This window comes from Schistocerca americana, chromosome 9, assembly GCF_021461395.2.
Source record: "Schistocerca americana isolate TAMUIC-IGC-003095 chromosome 9, iqSchAmer2.1, whole genome shotgun sequence".
Taxonomy (NCBI): Eukaryota; Metazoa; Arthropoda; class Insecta; order Orthoptera; family Acrididae; genus Schistocerca; species Schistocerca americana.
The window spans coordinates 3078507-3101964 of NC_060127.1; the positions used below are offsets into that span (position 1 = coordinate 3078507).

The window sequence follows — 23458 nt, forward strand, 5'->3', positions numbered from 1 at the left end:
AAAATTCCTTTACTACTTTAAGTGTCTCATTTCCTAATTCCCTCAGCATCACCCGACTTAATTCGACTACATTCCATTATCCTCGTTTTGCTTTTGTTGATGTTCATCTTATACCCTCCTTTCAAGACACTTTCCATTCCGTTCAACTGCTCTTCCAAGTCCTTTGCTGTCTCTGACAGAATTACAATGTCATCGGCAAACCTCAACGTTTTTATTTCTTCTGCATGGATTTTAATTCCTACTCCGAACTTTTCTTTTGTTTCCTTTACTGCTTGCTCAATATACAGATTGAATAGCATCGGGGAGAGGCTACAACCCTGTCTCATTACCATCCCAACCACTGCTTCCCTTACATACCCCTCGACTCTTGTAACTGCCATCTGGTTTCTGTACAAATTGTAAATAGCCTTTCGCTCCCTGTATTTTACCCCAGCCACCTTCAGAATTTGAAAGAGAGTATTCCAGTCAACATTGTCAAAAGCTTTCTCTAAGTCTACAAATGCTTTAAACGTAGGTTTGCCTTTTCTTAATCTAGCTTCTAAGATAAGTCGTAGGGTCAGTATTGCCTCACGTGTTCCAATATATCTACATAATCCAAACTGATCTTCCCCGAACTCGGCTGCTACCAGTTTTTCCATTCGTCTGTAAAAAACTGTGTCAAAAGTACACGTGTCTTCTAGATAGCAAATACATAGTTCTACAGTTGATAATAGAAGGGAAGAAGGAAACGCCAGAGAAGAATATCTTGGTTAGATAATATAAAGCAGTGGACAGGATTACCGTGTCGCATATGGAGTACGACAGAATAAAGAAGCATCTTGCTGTCGCCATCATCCATTACTGGAGGGGCAGAAGGACAAGGAGGAGACAGAACGCCAGTTGCACGAATATAAAGCGACAGACCTCGGCTGGAGCACAGCGAGACTGATTGCAGTAACCCTTCACGCGATTTAGTCGCAAATAATTAATACCAGAGCTGTCCGGAAAGGAGCCTCCAGTTTCTGGTAGCGCAGGAAGCTGCTGGGGGGAGCAGCAGCCCATACACCGACCGGCGCGGCGTCACGCAGTACATCTGTGTTTATGGAGCTGCGACAGCGAGAGGGACATTCCGCTTCTCGGTCACCTGCAGTAGCCGCTCAGAACGAGCGGTCCAGTTCAGAATCCTGCCAGATGTGAAATGCGCCTTGTAATAAAGTATTTATTGGCCAAAAATATCTCAACACTGCTGAATTCGCCGCGAAATTTTTCCCGTATACGGACGAAATGTGTGTGTGTGTGTGTGTGTGTGTGTGTGTGTGTGTGTGTTACGCGTCAGAGCTGCCGTTTGTTTGACGGTGGGGAGGCGATGATGACGGAGGCGGAGTTCACTTGTAGCGATCAGTGGACTGCTGCAGAGAAGTGGCGAAGCCGGCGTATCACAATTTCTCAACTGTCGGAGAACTTTCCACAAATTCCTGGTTGATTTTCACGAGGTCGTGACTAAAAACGTTTAGTACAGACACCAGTAAAGTAACTGAGGATGACCCTCTCGATCGAGCTTCCGTCTATAATTTAGGACTGAAACTTACGGGAAATTTGTACTCTTCCAGTAATGGACACGTAAATTCTTTTAAGTTATGTCGTTAATTTATTCCACATTGCAATTCTTCCCACAACTGTGGTCATAAAGCAGTCACGAATGATGACACATCGTTATACTTCCACACGAATGACTAATTCGTTCGACCTTCTGACCGGAATGCCAGCCCTCAACTTACGCTTGTTGATGGTAGTGCAGATCACAGTTCAGCAACATATTATCAGTAATAAATACCCCGAGTAGTTAACGCGCTTCTACTCAGCTTACGAACTTGCGATGCCAGTGACTTGCTCTAGTAGTCGGCCGCCACCCAACTCTGCTGTCAAGTGGCTGTGGAGCCTCTGTCTTCTCTTGACCACTGCTGTCATAAGACGCGATGCTCTGATCAGCGCCGGCCGGTGTGGCCGAGGGGTTCTAGGCGCTTCAGTCCGGAACCGCGCGACCGCTACGGTCGCAGGTTGGAATCCTGCCTCGGGCATGGATGTGTGTGATGTCCTTAGGTTAGTTAGGTTTAAGTAGTTCTAAGTTCTAGGGGACTGATGACCTCAGATGTGAAGTCCCATAGTGCTCAGAGCCATTTGAACCATTTTTGCTCTGATCAGCCAATGACACGTGGAGGGTGAACAGTGACGCCTTAGCTTGCGACCACTACGCAGTTTTTTAAGCTACCCAGCAGCATGGCTTCAGACGTGTTGCACGACGCTACGGCTAGCCCTGGCCCATTTATCCATAAGTATCACGTTCATTTCGCCAATCGGTCGATTCGTTTGTGCCTTTCGCTGCTCTTGCCTGACCCCCTCTTTCCGCGCATGGAAACTGCACGCTCGCAAAACCGCAACACTGTCGGGATGACTCGTAAGAATGCTGTACACGCACGAACGAGAATACTTTTTTTGAATTGTTAAAGGCTTTCCGTACCGCAAAATAACTTGCTACGCCTGCAGGGATTACTGGCTACCGACTTGACAAGTGTTAAATTCTGCGCCACACACGGCCCACAACCCGGCTCGTACAGCCAGTGTAACGACTCCTTTCACTTTAACTCTTGATTATCTGCCTTTAACTGTTACTTCCCGAGTCTCGGTCCGCATCTCTTTAACTTTGGTCACCTTACCACAGCCTTGCTTAGCTACAGACACGTGAGCTGTCTACATTAATAGTCTGGCAAAGTGACATTTCAACGATATTGATGATCATTTTTACTGAAACTGTTACTGATTTAATAGCTACTTTAATTATTTTAATTCTGAAAAAGTTTAATTGTGTTCTAACACCTGTCCAATATATGCAACGGCGTTCGTGGTATCCCGCTGCCTCTAGTGGATTATTGAGGCTGTTGTCAGAATAATTATCAATTATACTTCACTGCTTATCTTTTGGGTAAGTCTGTGTTATCCACTAAACAATAGTGTCAGAATTCACCACTGAGCCAGTAATCAGTATAAACTTACGCTACCGACAATCCATCTGTAAAAACATCAAATAATAAAGAAACCGGTCGCAAGTGCGGAAGGGACAGATGAAAAATATTTTTGAATCTCGACTCGATAAGCCATTCGCTCAACCAGACATTGAGACTTCACACGCCCACTTTAGTGAAAACTACAATGGTTCCAGCAAGCACAGTTTCAATACTTTTCGCAGTCTGAATTACTGAATCTTTTCATAACGAAATGTTCATCTTTACCTGTTTGAAGGTATTGTTCCAAAACGTTACAAGCCAGTTAACTGTGGAAAAATTAACATTGTGGCCATTCTTTGTAATTAACAGCAATTTGCATGAAAATGCTGTGAGATAAAGCGGTCTTTTGGATGCATTTTGTAGCTTTTAAAAATGACAGAATGTAAACGCGTAAGGTGTTTTTGCATATAATAAAAATGTGGTCAAGGCGTAAGAAAAGTTATTAACATGCACTTCCTAATTAAACCAATGTACTGACTATCTTGTCACTTGGGGCATTTTCAGTTGTTTTACCGGGTTAATAGAATAGTAACATGCAACAGCAAATCAACAAGGCAGAGCATATATTAAGCGACACATAAAATTACTTTTGAAGCAACACATCACTTAGTGGATGGTGAAGGGGATCCAAGAGATGGTCAGTCCACAGTAATTTACGCCGCCACAGGGCCATTTTTATGAGAACTAATGTACTGATTAAGCACACACTATAACTAATCAGTTCTACAAAACTGAGAACATTCCTCCCTTCCGAATGATGCTCAATCGAATGAGCACCGCTCAGCCAACACGCTGCAGTATCTTAACGTCTACCACCAGACATGTAGTTCCAGGTCGCCGCATTGCTTTTACATGGTTGTCATGCTCAACATCTCGCTTCGGGATGTGTAGTTCACGAATGAATTAGTTCAAATGAATTATTCTCGGAAAGGAACTGTCTGAAGCCGTCTTTCGTTTGGTGAACTATTGTTCTTTTACTTTTCGCTTCCCCTCCCTACTGGGAAGTAGAACGCGAATGCACGAATCTCCCCTCCCTTGTTACTGAGTACAGCCCGTTAGTATAACGGCAGTTCACTTTCCTGATTTCAGTCCCCTGTTCCGATCCTCCCTTCCCGTGTGCGTTGTTAACACGTACTGCATAGTTTATTGTTTTTACACCGTATTTATCTTGTCTCCAAACGTTTCTTTCCCATCTTATGAATTAACTTTTGCGAAATATTAAATACGAAAGAGTTTTTCTGTTTTCCAGAAAAAACAGATAGACGGTCTTGGTGATAATGAGAATAATCTTTAATGTTTCCAAGTATTCAGGTTTGGTCTAAAATTGAAAGCGCTAGCACATCCTAACGAAAAGATAGTGTGTACAGTATAGAAAAACGTTCTTAGAGATTTGCACACTGGGCTTGTTCCTAAAAGTCATTCATTTTTTATAAGCAATAAAATGTTGCTTCTGTTTATTAGTTTAATGGTGCTGATACTCACTGATGCCCTTATTTACTGGTACTTTAACAACAAAAATGAAGTATGCAATTCATCTGTAATAGTTTATCGAACTAGTTCGATCAGAAGAACTATCTGAAAAGGAACGGTTCCGTAAAGAGAGCCACTTTGCCCACCTCTAATTTCGTGCCCATAAAATTATTCTATCCGAGGCAACAACGTCAAAGAGACGACTAACTGCTGCAGTTAAAAGCGCTTCTGAAGTATACCAATGTTAGACCTGTCTATGAAAAGGGCGACGCGACAGGAGTCGATAACTACAGGCCAGTGTTGCTTTCACATCATTTTCTGACAACGTAATGTCACCCGGCTGTGTAGTAATGGGACACTCAGCAAAGCACAGTGTGGCTTTCAAGAGGGTCATTCTGCTGAGTGGGCTATTTATACATTTGCTCAGCAAATAATAACATATTTGAATGATAGAACATCACCAGTTGGGTTCTTCTCTGACTAACCGAAAGCATTTGATGGTGCCAATAATAATATTCAACTAGACATTCAAGTTTTTGTGGAATACGTAGTTCAAGAAATACCTGTTTAGTTCTTATTTAAGAAGCAGAATGCATATACTTACCGTAGGCTGTTCGAGTAATACGAGGCGTGACGGCACATCGTCTGCAGGGGAGAACTCGTAATGGGAGTGCCGCAGTCTTCTTGTTTCATGTTAACCATCTGCCGTTTTATTTCAGCCAGGCAGCAGAATTAGCCCTGCTTCCAGACGGTAAAAGCATTTTGTGAAGCCTAGTAAACGAACACCAAGAGACAAACTAGCAAACGATGGTTTATCACAGTTACTGAATGGTTTTGCTCAAACGTGTCTGCTTCAAATTCGTAAAGAACACATTTCACCTAGACGTGAACTGTCAAAAGCGGCCCACCGTCTATTAGCCTATGGTACCAACAAGAAGTAATAAACATATCAGAAAATTGTAAGTTGTTAGATGTAGATACTGATGAGGACGAAAACCATTCTATAACTTTTATGTGTGGCCTCTTTTGCGATAAGAGTAATTGCCTGGTCTTGGGGACTGCAGAAGTCAGTAAATTAATATGTTTTGCATTCATTGATGTCATGTGGGATTATGTTCCTGGTGACTCCTAACTTTGGCGAATAGTGTTTATCGCACAAAAGTATTAGAATTGTATGTTGACTTCATACACATGCATCGTCCAAATATCTGAAACAAATGGTTGTAGCTCCGTCATAAATAGGGCTGACAAGTAGCTTTTTTTATTTATTCATTAAAAAAAGATACTTCTCAGTGTAACTTATGACGGAGCTACAACCATTTATTTCAATTATAAAACAAGTTGCTGACCTATTTTTCACCTGAAGCATGCTGCAAGATCGTAAATCAACCAGGATTATTAACCACTGCCTCGGAGTCGTGTATGCAGATTAAAGATTTTCCTCCTTAACAACTCGTTCCACACCACAAAGGAAATCTTCAGAAGAGATAATAAGTCACTAAAATACCTGTAAATGGGCAGCATGTACTTAAATAAATACTATTTGTTATTTTCTTATTTAGTTTATATAAGCGTTGTATGTTTGTTCTTTTGACACGTTGCACGTTATAACGCTTTCGTCAGTTTGATCGAATCTGTAACCGCCTACCCAATTACGTAAAGTATTTAAGAATTAATAGAAAATTAACTTGTATACAAGTTGATATCGGACTTGCTTGACAACTCCTCGTATTCCACAGAGGAATTTCGGAACGTTTTGGCGCGCGCCTGTATATGTATGTTGCTTTGTGACAGGGTAATACCACCAGTCACCGTTCCCAAAATCTTCCTCTGCCGTACACCGTACACAATGCTGTAAGATGTGTTCATGTCTTAAGGGACCACGCCCTAACCACAAGAAACACACCCCACACAGTAACACGACGTCCCCTGTACTTGGCTATTAGCACGGCAAGTGGTGGCAGGTAACAGCTGAGACAGTTCTCGTTACGGTGCCTCGAGGTGTGCGGCTATTCCTCAGAAGCTGGTAGCACTGCTACTGAAGGACACGGCGGCTAAGGTGGAATGTCATGTAATGCCGTGGACTCCTCGCGCCGTACATTAGCCTCATACCTCTTCCGTTTCTGGAACCAGACAGTAATCACTCCAACAGTTTACAATGGCAAGCTGTAAATAAATATATAAAATATACAAAGTGTCGAAGACTTCCGTAGATGTGTCCGTAAAAGCGGTAGCCGTCTGTAATAAAAATAAAGTACACGATTTTTTTTTAAATTAAAAGGTGGTGTATCCATGTCCTCACAAGAATAACATACAGAAGACTGGAAAAGAAAAGTAAAGTTCGATTCTGCATGACAGAGGAGCGTCGCGTAGTGTGAGTGGGACCGTTATTTGACGGCAAGACGCAGTAACAAAGTTACTCAGCGTGATACGCACCCGTCCTCATTACAGTACGTGGTGCATTTCCATGCAATGCTGTGCACCAAACGTACATTCTCACTAACGTCTTAGTCAAAGTAGGGAGGAAGTTTGGTACTAGCAGCCTTGTTCTAGCGAGGAATAGTTTCTAAAGCTATTCTACTCTGTTTTTACATCCTTTTTGTGGTGTCACCGCCAGACACCACACTTGCTAGGTGGTAGCCTTTAAATCGGCTGCGGTCCATTAGTATACGTCGGACCCGCGTGTCGCCACTGTCAGTGATTGAAGACCGAGCGCCACCACACGGCAGGTCTAGAGAGACTTACTAGCAGTTGCCCAGTTGTACAGCCGACTTTGCAAGGAACGGTTCACTGACAACTACGCTCTCATTTGCCGAGACGATAGTTAGCATAGCCTTCAGCTACATTTGCTACGACCTAGCAAGGCGCCGTATTCAATTGATATTGAGATTCTATTAATGTATCATCAAGAGCGATGTTCTACAAATGTGGATTAAAGTTAAGTATTCCAGAAGCTACGTACTTTTCTTTATAGCATTCATTACTTATCCTGTTTCAGACCTCACGCCAGCCTGCGTGAGTTTAAGCGCGTGCCTTTCGGCTTCCTCTCATTGTGTCTAGGCTGTCTTGTCTAGACACAACACTTTTTGCTTCGCCTGTCACGTATAATTTTGCTTCCGAGGTAGCAGAACAGCTTCATTCTGTTTACTTCGTGGTCCGCAGATCTTGTAATTTTCTTTGCCCTCTCTGAAGATAGGTGCCATCAGCGAATTTTATGACTGATGTTCTTTCGCCAAGAATTTGAACCCCACACATTACGTCATTACGTCTTCGATACATAGACCGAACACTAGGAGCGAAAGACTACAGTGACTGTGTTACATCCATTGTAATCCGAGCACATCGTTCTTGGCTTTCCATTCTTATTGTTTCCTCTTCGTTCTTTTACACATTGCATATTACTCGTCTTTCCGTACAGCTTATTCCTATTTTTCTCCGAATTTTGAACATCTTGCACTATTTTGCATTGTGGAACCCTTTTCCATGTCGACAAATCCTATGAAACTGTTACGATTTTTCTTAGGTATTGCTTCCATTATCGAGTGCAACGTCAGTACTGCGTCTCTGGCGCCTTTACCTTTCCTAAAGCCAGACTGATCGCCGTCCAACACATCTTTACTTTTCTTTTCCATTCTTCTCTGTGTTTTTCTTGTGAGGACGTGGATGCATGAGCTTCTAATTTTAAAAAATCGTGTAATTTATCTTTATTACGGACGACTACCGTTCTTACGGATACATCTACGGAAGTCTTCGACACGATGTATATTTTCTTTAGTTATAGATTGCCGTAGTAAACTGTTGGACTGATTGCTGTCTGACTCCACAGACCGAAAAGGTATGAAACTTAGTCCACGGGAGCCTATGAAATTCCACCCAGCTGCCGTGTCTTCTAATGTTTCAAGCTCCTGAGGAATAGCCCCACATCTGGAGGGAGTGTGAGCGGTTACCGGGGCCGTGGCAGAAGGTAGCCCGGCGTCACGAGCAGCGTTAGGAGCGCGTGCCAGAGCACGCGTCAGCTCCCTCCGTGCTGAGCTAGGCTGCGTGCTGCAGCTGTTTCTGCGGTCAACACTCGGCGCCACCTAGCCGCCGGCCACTCGCAGCCGGTTTTTCTTTGCTGCAAAACGAAATCCTCCTAAGCACTCCGTGTCAGCTGGCTGAAGTTTACATGATTTGTGACGGACACCGAGCTACGATACCACGACCACGAATCTAGCGTCTAGCTGCGTATGGTCCACAAGATAATGTTCCTCTAACACCTCCGGCTGACGGTGGGCTCCCAGTAGCTCGAGAACTGGTTAATGCTAACAATAAATCGTAGTAAAAAATAGCGTTTATAAATTAAATGTCTTCTCAGTAAATATGTGAGCTAAGAAGCTGAAATTTTTACAGATTATTTGTTGGAGTATTGGCTACAACTTAACACAGGGATTTTTAAAAATTTGAATTGAATTGAATTGAGATGAAAATTCACTAATTTCTGTGCTACTTTTTGTTTATAAATTCAACAGTATACAGGTTTTTGAAAAAAGGCAGTGATACGTTACGCAGAGGGCACTGTGTAACATTTCCTGAAAATTTAAAGCAAATTGGTGTAGTAGCTCCTGAGAAAACATGTAATTTGTATGAAAAAACAAAACTTTTGGGAATCGAGCGACAAAGTTTGGTCTGCCTTTTTGTGCATTTCAGGTCCATGGGGTGGCTTATCTTCGTCTTCTCCAAAATCCTCCTCCAGCTTCCTCTTTGTCGTCCTCCTCGAGTTTCTCGGCCATTTACAGTGCTGTCAGCAGCCAGAAGACATTCCTGGTCTAAAGCAAGCATCGTTCCTACCATGTTGACACCTATCTTCGAAATACTTTGCACCTTACAACGCTGCCATCGCCGAAAGTAGCAACAGCACCACGCACACCAAAGTGAAGTGTTTCTATCCCAACAAACAGAGTCTTGGGTATTCTTGACCATATAACACTATTTACACTTTAGGGTTTTGAGTTTTTCCTTGAGCACACTTTTTCAACAGTTCAGGTGCTCCTAAGTCTCTGAAAATAGGTTTTCATCTACATCTATATGATTACTCTGCAATTCACATTTAAGTGCTTGGCAGAGGGTTCATCGAACCACAATCATACTATCTCTCTACCATTCCACTCCCGAACAGCGCGCGGGAAAAACGAACACCTAAACCTTTCTGTTCGAGCTCTGATTTCTCTTATTTCATTTTGGTGATCATTCCTACCTATGTAGGCTAGGCCCAACAAAATATTTTCGCATTCGAAAGAGAAAGTTGGTGACTGAAATTTCGTAAATAGATCTCGCCGCGACGAAAAACGTCTTTGCTTTAGTGACTTCCATCCCAACTCGCGTATCATATCTGCCACACTCTCTCCCCTATTACGTGATAATACAAAACGAGCTGCCCTTTTTTGCACCCTTTCGATGTCTTCCATCAATCCCACCTGGTAAGGATCCCACACCGCGCAGCAATATTCTAACAGAGGACGAACGAGTGTAGTGCAACCTTTGGCTCGCCTTCCCCACAATATTATCTATGTGGTCTTTCCAACTGAAGTTGTTCGTAATTTTTACACCCAGGTACTTAGTTGAATTGACAGCCTTGAGAATTGTACTATTTATCGATTAATCGAATTCCAACGGATTTCTTTTGGAACTCATGTGGATCACCTCACACTTTTCGTTATTTAGTGTCAACTGCCACCTGCCACACCATACAGCAATCTTTTCTACATCGCTTTGCAACTGATATTGGTCTTCGGATGACGTTACTAGACGGTAAATTACAGCATCATCTGCGAACAACCGAAGAGAACTGCTCAGATTGTCACCCAGGTCATTTATATAGATCAGGAACAGCAGAGGTCCCAGGACGCTTCCCTGGGGAACACCTGATATCACTTCAGTTTTACTCGATGATTTGCCGTCTATTACTACGAACTGCGACCTTCCTGACAGGAAATCACGAATCCAGTCGCACAACTGAGACGACATCCCATAGGCCCGCAGCTTGATTAGAAGTCGCTTGTGAGGAACGGTGTCAAAAGCTTTCCGGAAATCCAGAAATACGGAATCAACTTGAGATCCCCTGTCGATAGCGGCCATTACTTCGTGCGAATAAAGAGCTAGCTGCGATGCACAAGAACGACGTTTTCTGAAACCATGCTGATTACGTATCAATAGTCCGTTCCCTTAGAAGTGATTCATAATGTTTGAATACAGTATATGCTCGAAAACCCTACTGCAAACCGACGTCAATGATATAGGTCTGTAGCTCAATGGATTACTCCTACTACCTTTCTTAAACACTGGTGCGACCTGCGCAATTTTCCAATCTGTAGGTACAGATCTATCGGTGAGCGAGCGGTTGTATATGACTGCTAAGTAGGGAGCTATTGTATCAGCGTAATCTGAAAGGAACCTAACCGGTATACAATCTGGACCTGAAGACTTGCCCGTATCAAGCGATTTGAGTTGCTTCGCAACCCCTAAGGTATCTACTTCTAAGAAACTCATGCTAGCAGCTGTTCGTGTTTCAAATTCTGGAATATTCCATTCATCTTCCCTGGTGAAGGAATTTCGGAAAACTGCGTTCAATAACTCCGCTTTAGCGGCACAGTCGTCGGTAACAGCACCATCGGCACTGCGCAGCGAAGGTATTGACTGCGTCTTGCCGCTTGTGTACTTTACATACGACCAGAATTTCTTCGGATTTTCTACCAAATTTCCACACAATGTTTCGTTGTGGAACCAATTAAAGGCATCTCGCATTGAAGTCCATGCCAAATTTCGCGCGTCTGTAAATTTTAGCCAATCTTCGGGATTTCGCGTTCTTTTGAACTTCGCATGCTTTTTCCGTTGCCTCTGCAACAGCGTTCGGACCTGTTTGGTGTACCATGGGGGATCAGTTCCATCTCTTACCAATTTATAAGGTATGAATCTCTCAATTGCTGTTGCTACTATATCTTTGAATTTGAGCCACATCTCGTCTACATTTGCATAGTCAGTTCGGAAGGAATGGAGATTGTCTCTTAGGAAGGCTTCTAGCGACACTTTATCCGCTTTTTTAAATAACATTATTTTGCGTTTGTTTCTGGTGGATTCGGAAGAAACGGTATTGAGCCTAGCTACAACGACCTTGTGATCACTAATCCCTGTATCAGTCATGATGCTCTCTATTAGCTCTGGATTGTTTGTGGTTAAGAGGTCAAGTGTGTTTTCGCAGCCACTTACAATTCGCGTGGGTTCGTGGACTAACGGCTCGAAATAATTTTCGGAGAAAGCATCTAGGACAATCTCGGAAGATGTTTTCTGCGTACCACCGGTTTTGAACAAGTATTTTTGCCAACATATCGAGGGAAGGTTGAAGTCCCCACCAACTATAATCCATGAGTGGGGTATTTATTTGTTACGAGACTCAAATTTTCTCTGAACTGTTCAGCAACTATATCATTGGAGTCTGGGGGTCGGTAGAAGGAGCCAGTTATTAACTTAGTTCGGCTGTTAAGTATAACCTCCACCCATACCAATTCGCACGGAGTATCTGAACACCGTCTGAGACTTCGTAAAAGTTTCTGCAGAACTTATTTCAGGCTTTAGCCAGCTTTCTGTACCTATAACGATTTCAGCTTCTGTGCTTTCTATTAGCGCTTCAAGCTCAGGGACTTTCCCAGCACAACTACAACAATTTACAACTACAATTCCGACTGTTCCTTGATCCAAGCACGTCCTGTATTTGCCATGCACCCTTTGAGATTTCAGCCCGCCCCGTACTTCCCCGAGGCCTTCTAACCTAAAAAACCGCCCAGTCCACGCCACACAGCCTCCGCTACCCGTGTAGCCGCCAGCTGAGTTTAGTGAACTCCTGACCTATTCAGCGGAACCCGAAACCCCACCACCGTATGGCGCAAGTCGAGGAATCTGCAGCCAACACGGTCGCAAAACCGTCTGAGCCTCTGATTCAGACCCTCCACCCGGCTCTGCACGAAAGGTCCGCAGTCGGTTCTGTCAACGATGCTGCAGATGGTGAGCTCTGCCTTCATCTGATCTTCATTACCATATCAGGCAGCCTATGTTTACGAGTGTACACTTCACCAGTTAGCAATTCCTTACACAAACTGTTTTCTCCATTGGGACAGAATTAACAATGGGGACTTTCAGCAGTTGAAAAAGTATGAAAAAAAAGAGAGCCCAAACAGCCTTCTTCATTTCATCGGCACTGTGTGTGTTTTGCCTAATAGCCATTCCATAACAGTTCTATATTTTGTCAATTACACTGTCAATTAACCTTCCCTCCCCATCCAGCCCTTTTCCATCACGGAATTCTTGTTTTCTTTACGAAGCTTTGAGTCGCCAAAGTCTTGATCCTATTCGTTTTTCTACGTGTCCAGTACACTCACATTTCTGCACTACAACATCATCACCATAGGGCTTCCGTTCTTGAATATGTCTGAAACTTTTAGAATCACCGTCACCAAGATAAGTCACATATCTCTCTTTATCACACGCAAATATACTAGCAACACCAGTCACTTCCATTTCTCTACTACTGCCAGTATAGTTATCTGTGCAATTGTTTTCATGTGTATCTTTATTTTTGTGGACACCTACAATAATTACATATTAATGATACATCTAACATTTTCCCTGTATACGCACTGGTGGCACATAATACATCATGAAGAGATGTGTGTCCCCAGTTATGCCAGGTACCATCGAATGCTACAGTCAAGTCTCTATCACCACTGTTTCCCATTACTCGTCTATCATAGCTTTCTTTATAGATTCTATATTGACATTTTCTACTTTAGACTCTATAAATGTATTCTAGTTTGTAAACTTGGTTGGGGGATTTGGAAGATTCATCATGCCACAGAAAACTGCACCTGCAGTGGCACTCTTACCAACTGTAAGCAAGACATAAACAAATCTAATGTTGTGTTCCTAGATTTTGCTCCCATTTTCTTCATTTGGAGTTACTGCAACACTGTTCCAAATGATGGTCATCTATGAACGCTTACCACACACCAGTTCCCTTTCACTGGCAAGTCCCACGTGATTTTTTATGGAGAGTTAAAGACTGCCTTCACTACAGTGAATACACCTTACACACTTTGAAAAAATTCCGTTGAGAACTGACATATCAAATATTTCATTGACGTCCGATTCGCCCATGAAAGATTCATACTTTTCACTAACTGAACCAAGCGCCCTCTGCGAAGCACTTTCTTTCTGACTTTCTTTACAATGGGCAGGTATACCAGCAAGGTTAGGTTCACACACTTGGTTATCGACTTCATTGTTTACGGTAGTAACATCTACCTTTGGCCTTCCAACATTTCTCATAAAAGCCTTCAGAGGATTCCGAGTCTCTTTACGTTTACCCATGATTACCCTTCAACGAAACAGAGACTTCAGTCAGCAGAATTCACTACGAATTTTTTCAGAATTACGAAAGAGTAAATAAACATAAAACAGACGACAATCGAGCGAGCGATATATCTGGAACTATCACTGGTTAGTCACAACACTTATTTTGTAACACTTATTTCCTTTCACATTACTAAAATGTACATGATGAGCATGTAGATTGATGAGTAGAACATTTGACAGCAGTTTAACAGCGCGACAGTGGGTCATGGCCATGCAGAACTTATTTCAAAAATATTTTAAATAAAATGGAGAAAAATCAAAATTGAACGTTTGATGATTCTTAACCATTCCGGAGCCTCTAGCAAAGCTCACCTGTGTTCCGTCGTGCATCCCACTCAGTTCCACTGTGGCTCATCCACTGCAAGTGTGTGCTGTGGGTTTTTGAAACGTGTGGTTCCCGCGGTATGTTGTGTGTGCCCAACGCTCGCCATATGGGCGTACGTCCATTTTGTCCAACATGGTCGTTCTGGTGGTCCAGGCGTTATGCTGTGCACAGGCGTCATCTTGTTTGCTCCGCGTACTCAGCTCAAAATCTTATGAAGACGGGGCGAGGAACGTTTTTGTGACACTATGTTCCTTCGCCGCGTGCGTCTTTTCAACGGTGCATTCGGGCCTGACTTCATTTTCAGGGACGACAATGCGCGACCGGATCGGGCAGCTCTTGCAACGAGAGGATATTCGGCGAATGTTCTGACCTTACCGTTCCCGGCGAGCACGTGTGGGATGACTTGGGGGGGCCGTACTGCAGCCACCTACTACCAGCCAGCAATTTGTCAACCGCGCTGCTGGAGAAACGGAACTTTTCAGAGTAGGCATTTCCGTCCGTGATAAACACGCCCTATTAAGAACGATGTCTCGCTGTTTGTAATGTCCAGGGCACCGTCGTACATCATGGTGACTTCGGGGTAATTATAGTCTTTGAATGAATGTGTTATTTCTTTTCGTCTCATTGCCTGTTTCTTCCAGTTACCTTCTGTACTCCACTGTAGCAGTTCTTTCTGTGTGCGGTGCAAGTTTCATCTAGCTACATTGCTTGGCGGTGATACTTCATGCGACAGGTACTTTTTTCCTTAATTTTGTGCATCACTGTGTGCGGCTTTCAGCAGACACTCTAATTTGAAGAAGTTTGAGGCGTGCATCTGTTACTTTAGCTATCACAGACCGCTCCTACCATTATGCTAGTCTGCGTAACCATTCTGAAGGGTGTTAAATTAAGACTAATACTTTTCAAAATTAGATGAGAAAAACTCAACGTATCAAAGTAAATTGTTCTTTATCTTGAAGCTTAGACATTGCAGTTATGTTCTGAACAAAATGTCGTTCAATTGTCCACCACGGCCTGGAACACACTGGCGCACACGATGGTTCCAGTTGTTATTCACACTGTTCGACGGTAGTCGCTTCCAAGTCTTGCACGGATGCAGGCCGAAATCTTTTGCTAAGATTCGCCGGGGAAACTGACACATCCGGCCCTTCCTCAGTACTGGCCGCTGCTACCACGACACTGTACTCACTTCGCGCTTTACGTCGTCTTTCTGGTGGCTTCTGGTCGTGCAGAGTGGAATCCCGTTCAAACTTGACCACTCACAAAAATGTATTAGGAACTACAAATTGCAATTTTTAAAAATAACACTCTTAATAAAAGACACTACATTAAAGAGACTGATAATTAAATTACCTATCGATACGAAGCAATGGTTTCGATTTTATCGCGACGTTTTCACGAAAAACCAAAGTCGCGGGAGCGAACGGCTCACGCAGAATTTTTTCACTGCCCTTACACACTTATGGGAAGGGGAGAAAAAACCGGTCTTGTGGAGAGGATACATGCACGAGTAGAGAGATGTCTGTACAGCAAAGCTTCGTTACACGAGTTGACGGTTTCATAGCAACGAGGCGGTACGGGCAGTCGTATGCAGACAGGCGTGTGCGCTGCTTGCCCACCACTGCCAGATTAACGGCTGATGATGCTGTGGTGTACGGCAAGGTGTCGTCGTTGAGTGACTGTAGGAGGATACGAGATGACTTGGACAGGATTTGTGATTGGTGTAAAGAATGGCAGCTAACTCTAAATATAGATAAACGTAAATTAATGCAGATGAATAGGAAAAAGAATCCCGTTATGTCCGAATACTCCATTAGTAGTGTAGCGCTTGACACAGTCACGTCGATTAAATATTTGGGCGTAACATTGCAGAGCGATATGAAGTGGGACAAGCATGTAATGGAAGTTGTGGGGAAGGCGGATAGTCGTCTTCGGTTCATTGGTAGAATTTTAGGAAGATGTGGTTCATCTGTAAAAGAGACCGCTTATAAAAGACTAATACGACGTATTCTGCTCGAGCGTTTGGGATCCCTATGAGGTCGGATTGAGGGAGGACATAGAAGCAATTCAGAGGCGGGCTGCTAGATTTGTTACTGATAGGTTTGGTCATCAGGCGAGTGTTACGGAAATGCTTCAGGAACTCGGGTGAGAGTCTCTAGAGGAAAGGAGGCGTTCTTTTCGTGAATCGCTACTGAGGAAATTTAGAGAACCGGCATTTGAGGCTGACTGCAGTACAATTTTACTGCCACCAACTTACATTTCGCGGAAAGACTACAAAGATAAGATAAGAGAGATTAGGGCTCGTACAGAGGCATATAGGCAGTCATTTTTCCCTCGTTCTATTTGGGGGTGGAACAGGGAGAGAAGGTGCTAGTTGTGGTACGAGGTACCCTCCGCCACGCAGTCTCACCGGCTGACAATGTGCGCCACGGGCGCCTACCTGCCTACAGCGGGGAGGAAGAAAAGAAGGAAGTATGCCGCGTCACTCCGCGCCACTTTCACTTCGGTTGCGATCGCCACGGGGTTCAATTCGGCACTCACAAAAGTGTTTAATGGGCGGCACAGGACTTTCGTCTCTAAATTCTAAGATGGCGAAACACCGAGCCACACCAGCGGTATTACTGTATTGGCTCCCTCGAGACAGAGACAACTGGCTGATGAAAAGTAAACCGTCACCGTTAACCGGTTATCCGTATTCGACAGCTACATTCTACTCGCTTCGCCGCGGGGTGTCCCAGGACGAATGATCAGCGTTCAGCGATGTGACAGGAAAGATCGTTCGAAGCAAAAAAGTTTAGTAAACTACGGCTCTAAAACGTATGCCTTAAGAAGATTTTGGAAATTTGTGTGAAATCTTATGGGACTTAACTGGTAAGGTCGTCAGTCCCTAAGCTTACACACTACTTAACCTAAATTGTCCTAAGGACAAACACACACACCCATGCCCGAGGGAGGACTCGAACCTCCGGAGGGGGGAGCCGCGCAGACCGTGACTGCAGCGGTCAGACCGCGCGGCGTATGCTACGAGCAGTTGTACAGTACAAGTTTCACGGTATCGAAGGGGAACAACTCCTCATAGCTCTTATGGTATGCATTTCAGAGCCCATGTTTACTAAGCTTTTTTGCTTCGAATGATCCTTCCTCTCATATCTCTGAACACTGTCCATTCGTGCTGGGACACCGTGAACAATACAACTAAAACAGTACAGAGAAGGTTGGCGTGGCCCGTGCCCATAGATGACACGTACACTCGTGAAGTTATTAAGCTTATCCATTACGGATATTTTAGAAACCGTCACTGTTAATTGAATGCAAATACACAAAACTGCAACAAGTCACGTTTTTGAATAGTTGTTTATCACTCCATGAACCAGTTTTCGAACCTTTTCAGGTTCATCTTCAAATAGTGGTGAATCTTCCAGAAAACCATCTGAAGATGAACCTGAGAAGGATCGAGAACCGGTTCATTGAATAAGAAATAACTATTCAAAAAAGTGACTGGTTGCAGTTTCATGTATTTAGTCATGAACCTTCTTTTTTTTCTTTCGTTTTCAACTAGTATCTATGAAATAAGCCCACTGTTCGCAACAGTTATATGTCTGTATTTGAACATACATTCAACTTTTCAGCAACTGGACAAATTATTATCTAACCAACGAAACATATCGACATAGTAATGTAACAATTCGATCATACGTTTGGAATGCAAGTGAACTGTCTGTGTAGTGGGAGTGGAGGGGGCTGATGTGATATCTATCACTAGAAGATAAGTCTTTCCTTTATAATTCGTAGCGTGCCTTGGATGAAATGCTGGTTCAATAAATAATATCCAGAGACCTCCGATAAAGTTGAGAAACAGCGTTAATCTGAAATAATTTCAATTACTTATCCATATGTAGCGATAAGTTCCAAAAACCTGCCGCTAATGCCCTGTCTTCATCACTTACTATGCAGTATTTTCACATGTTAAATAAATAATAATGTAGTTTGTATGTACGTTTGTAATATATAAGTAACTGAGAGCGATAAATCGAAAAATCCATGTAAATACCATTGTAGATATTATTTAAGTAATTTAACTTTTTAAATAACAATGTAGTTAGCAGTATATCGACGCCAAGAAGTAATAAGTATGGACGACTCGCAGAGATGGACGTGAGGTACAGCACCTGATACTGATCGTTGACTGGGGCGCTACATGTATTCACCTGTTGCGTCTCAGTTTAGTAGCCAACCTACGGCGGCAGGAAGCTGAGGAGGAAACATGGAAATAGAGATTTGACTCTCCGAATGGTCAATTATACGACCAGCTGCAAACAGATCGCGTTTCGTTGTTAAACAGTGCGTTGTCAAGAATGGGCAGTCTACTATGAACAAGTTAAGCCTTAAGGATAATCAGACGCAAGGAAAAGTGGCGGGGAGCAGTAGAGAGGAGAATAACGGCTTTCCTCACATCGAAAGTGGATACGGCGTAGCAGCGGAACGAGTGGAGCAATTCTCCCATCTTGGAAGAAAGGTTGCGCTGGATGCCCCAGGCAAGGAGGCAGCGGGAAATAGAATGGCACAGGAGTGCACCCTTCATTACAGAAGCTCTGTTGGTGTCAGCTCCCGATACGGACATTAGGAACTTCCTGGAAATGTACATCCGATCAAAAGAATCCGGAGAGCTCTGCTGGATGCCACTTTCAGTGAGGTGTCTGAATGTGTGTGGAGGAGCGAGACCATTCTTCCTCTAGAGCGGAAACCAGAAGAGGTAGTGATGTTGGAGGTCGGGGTCTGCAGCGAAGTCGACGTTCTGACACATCCCAACGTGTCCATTGTGTTCTTGCGGTGCCCTGGGCAGGTCTGTCCATTCCGGGAATGTCGCCGTACACAAAACATTGCGTCACGTATGACAGGCTGAACTGTCACGTTGATGTAATCAGTTGTCGTCTCCGAACTATTCCTCTACTGTACGCAGTACACAATGCTATAAAATGTGTTCATATCTTCCGGCATAGAGCTTTTTCTCAAGCGCACTATGGGGATCACACAATAACCACCGTAACGCCACCTCCTGTGTAGTCCATTGTTGGCACTACGCATGATGGCAAGAAACGTTCTGCAGGGATTCGCGAAACCCAAACCCTTCCATCGGATTGTAACAGGGTATAGCGCGACTCATCTGTCCACATCACTCGTTTCCAATCGTCCACTCTCCAGTGGCATCACCCTTTAGACCACATCAAGCATCGCTTAGCATTCTTCAGAAAAATACGTGCCTTGTGAGGAGCTGCTTCCTCGCTGTAAGCCATCCTTTTTATGTCTCTACGCACTGTCATTGTGGTCACTGGACTGCTCGTTGCATTTTGGAACTGGCGAATGATTCCTTCCGCTAGTGCGACGCGTTACATCCACCCTTCGCAATGCTCGAAGGTCGCTGTCCGTTAATTCGTGAGGACTGTCCGGCCTCGGTTCAGCTGCGGATGTTCCTTCGCATTTCCACTTCACAGTCACATCGCGAACTGTCGACCTGGTTTGCTTAAGAAGGGATGAACTGTTCCTGACGGGTCTGTTGCGCATCTGTTACTGTTACATCTAATGGCATCACCGACTAACCCCTGTTACTGATTCCCCAAAGACAACGCATTGCTGCCCGCCTCGTTTTATATTGGCGACCCCGCCTCTCGTATAATCTAGTGGCCAATTCCGCATTACGTAGAGGTGTCCGGTTATTTTCGATCAGATAGTGTACGTGTGGAGCATACACTATGTGGAAGTGAAACGTGGATCATCAGAAATCCGTAGAAGAAGAATTTATAGGCGTTAAGCAAAAGAATGCTGAAAACTAGGAGGACAGATAAAGTGTCAGTCGTACAGTATGAAGAGTAGGTGAGGGGAGAACGTATAGACTGTAGAGGGGAAGGATACCGTAAGGGACAGACGGAGAGTGGAGTACGAGAAACAGGGTGTGGAGGTGAAGTGGATACGAAGAGATCGGCAAGATTTAGTTAAAGGTGAAGGACAGCATCGAGGTACTCGATGGGACTGTTGACTCGAGAGTAAAAAATACCCAGAGTTCATATGAAGGCTTGCAGACAACCATCCTTCCTGCGCAGTAATCTGAATGGATCATTAAATGTGGTAAACTATAGCGGTGCCAGCACATAGCACCACTTCAAGGCAGTGCACAAGATTCGACGCTAGCAGGCCCAGAAGTGACATGAAACAGTGGAACAGCTTATGAACTTCTTTCACGTTTCCTGTAGATCTCGCAAATCGCTCGATGTGAATACTGTGTAGATCAGACAACAGTACTGTGGCCAACTTCTCCTCCTTTTTGACCTGTATTTAAAGAAAAAAATCAGTAAATGATGCTAACAAAAATAAAACTTACTTATAATGCTTAATCCTGACTCATCTACCTCACGAACTGGATACGAGGTATCTCTGTCTACCGAAATAATCAGGAACCAGTTGCATAGAAGAAATTTTATTTCTTAACCGGTTTCTGTCACTAAGTGCCCTTCTTCAGAAGGTTATACCTATCGCAATATTTTCGAGTCTCAACAATCCAACTCCTTCCACTGGTACAAGGACTGATAGAAACAGTTAGAGCCTAATGTTGCCATTACTGATCTTCGCCACGTATGACCACGTCCACGTTCCTATTTCCCAACACAAATGTCACCGCGCTGTAGAAGCGTTTGGAGGAATTTTCCCTCATAGTCCGGGGGTTCGACTGGAATTGGAGTGAAGGCCGTAAGTACCGCTCACTCGTCACTACACCAGGAAGGAATTCCGCAGCTTCGAAAAAAATGTGGAGTTCTCCTTGACGGGGGAGATGAGAAAACGAATGTCGGACATTTGCCACGCCGGACATTTTCCACACTTGCCCCTTCGCCAGGTAGCTTGAGTATCGATCCCTCAGGTAAGGGACGCCCTTCCTCGTACTTCTTCTGTCCGCTTTCAAACCGCTGTCTCCACATCTTACTCGATACAACCAGTAGATAAGGGATTTTCTTCTTCGACATCTTGACGAAATACAGAGCTTCTTTTCGGAAATCGAAATATTTATAACGTTTGGGAAACCAAAGCAATACCGACGACTATGTCAAGTATAAATATAGATCCCTCTGTCTGTAGGGTAGCTTCCTTTGACGATTACTGATCGAGATAGAAACAGTCCATCGGTAGGGGAGCAACAAGAAATGTACGTTGTAAAGAGAATGCGAATGTACGCTAATCATTTCGTTTTGATCACTGCATTTGTGCCTACTTTAATTACTACAACTGCATGCCCAAAAGACAATAAGGAAAGAAGAAGTGGAAATGTGAATGTTTGAAAAGAAGAACGACATACTCCATATTAATTTACTCTCTAAAATCTGATATCCCTTGCGGCGAAACATTAGTTAATAAAGTGTAGCGGGACAATGTTCAAAACATGACTGAAAATACGTTCAATAAATAGAGATAAGAACATCTATGATTCACATGCCATCTGAAGTCGACGTACAATTTTAAAATGTAGAAATAAGGAAACGAAGTAATACAGAATGCTATGCTTGTAACGTACGTTGTTATTCTACATTGTTTAGCCCTGGTATTTAAAGGGTCACAGAGAAAGCATCCTAAGTTTTGGAGGGAAAAGCCGTAATTGTAATGATCTGCACTACAACAGAAACAAGGAGCACAAGTTAAGGAAAAGTAATGTAATGTGTGTTTGAGCTCACAAGTGACATTGAAGCAGATAGTTCCTGTGACTTAGTATGGGCAGAGGTTATATTCGACAACCGGAATAAATTAATAACTGGCTCCTTTTACCGACCCCCGGTCTCAGATGAAACAGTTGCTGAACAGTTCAAAGAAAACTTGAGTCTCATCACAAATAGGTACCCTACTCACACAATTGTAGTTGGCAGTGACTTCAATCTACTTTCCGCGTGTTGACAAAAATACATTTTCAGACCCTGTTGTAGATAGAAAACAATTTCCGTAATTGTTCTAAATGCGTTTCTTAAAATTATTTTGAACAATTAGTTCACGAGGCCATTCAAATTGTAAATGGTTACGAAAACACACTTGACCTCTTAGCCACAAATAACCCTGAGCATCACGACGGATACAGGGATTAGTGAACACACAGTCGAGCGAGACTCAATTCCGTAACAAAGAAATTCACCAAAACTAAACGCGAAATGTATCTGTTTATAAAAGCAGCTAAAAATTCGCTTGACGTCTTTCTAAGAGACAGTCTCCAATATTTCCAAACTATGTAAGTGAAGACCATATGTGGCTTCAGTTCAAAGAAATAGTATCAACAGCACTCGAGAGATTCATACCAAATAAATTAATAAGAGACGGAACTGATCCCCCATGTTACACAAAACACGACAGAAAGCTGCTGCAGGAGCACCGAAAATGGCACGTATAATTTAGACGAACGCAAAATCTCCAAGATTGGCGAAGTTTTACTGATGCTCGAAATTTGGTGCGGATTTCAATGCGAGATGCATTTAATAGTTTACACAACGAAAGTCTCTCTAGAAGTGTGGCAGAAAATCCAAAGAGATTCTCGTCCTATGTTAAGTAAACCAGCGGAGTGGCTCAGTAGGTACCTTTACTGCGCGACAACGATGAGGAGGAGGAGAGGGAGACAAGAGACCCAACCCTTCGGAGCAGCTAAAAGCGTGGCAAATGTCCGCCCACCAAGAGAAACGCCACTTGTGGCCGAGCAGCCGGCCACGGGTGGGGAGGGGGAGTGAATGGACGTAAGGGAGCCAGTTTGTCAGTTGTCAGTCACAGAGCCGCGCCGTTCACTCAGTGGACGCGAGTGCTGTGGGAGACATCGTATAATTGCTGCTACCCAAAGCCAGCACTGGAACGCTCCCGCCAACATTCTGTCCTCGCTTTCTTCGCCTATACTTCTCCAACTGAGCCAGTGTTCCGCCTGTAGTGCTCTGAATATTGCCAGAATATTAAGCTAGAGCAGTTGCTCCATCCCTTCCTGTAACTCAATGGCAACGGCACGCCTGATGCAGAGACCCTACACCTCCTACCCTCCTCAGCTGGGCTACCAGCCGATTCGTCGATCCCACCAACTACCAGAGTGGTCAGCTGTTAACCTGTGCTCTAATATATCAATATTTGTGCCCCAGAAAACCAAGAATAATTTTCAACAAAATAGCTACACACACAC

At 43.7% G+C, this 23458-nt stretch overlaps 1 protein-coding gene across 1 annotated transcript in view; it reads left to right on the forward strand.

Annotated features, from left to right (window-relative positions):
* Positions 1-23458, forward strand: part of LOC124551115 — a 409786-nt gene that overhangs the window by 283736 nt on the left and 102592 nt on the right. The window lies entirely within an intron of this gene.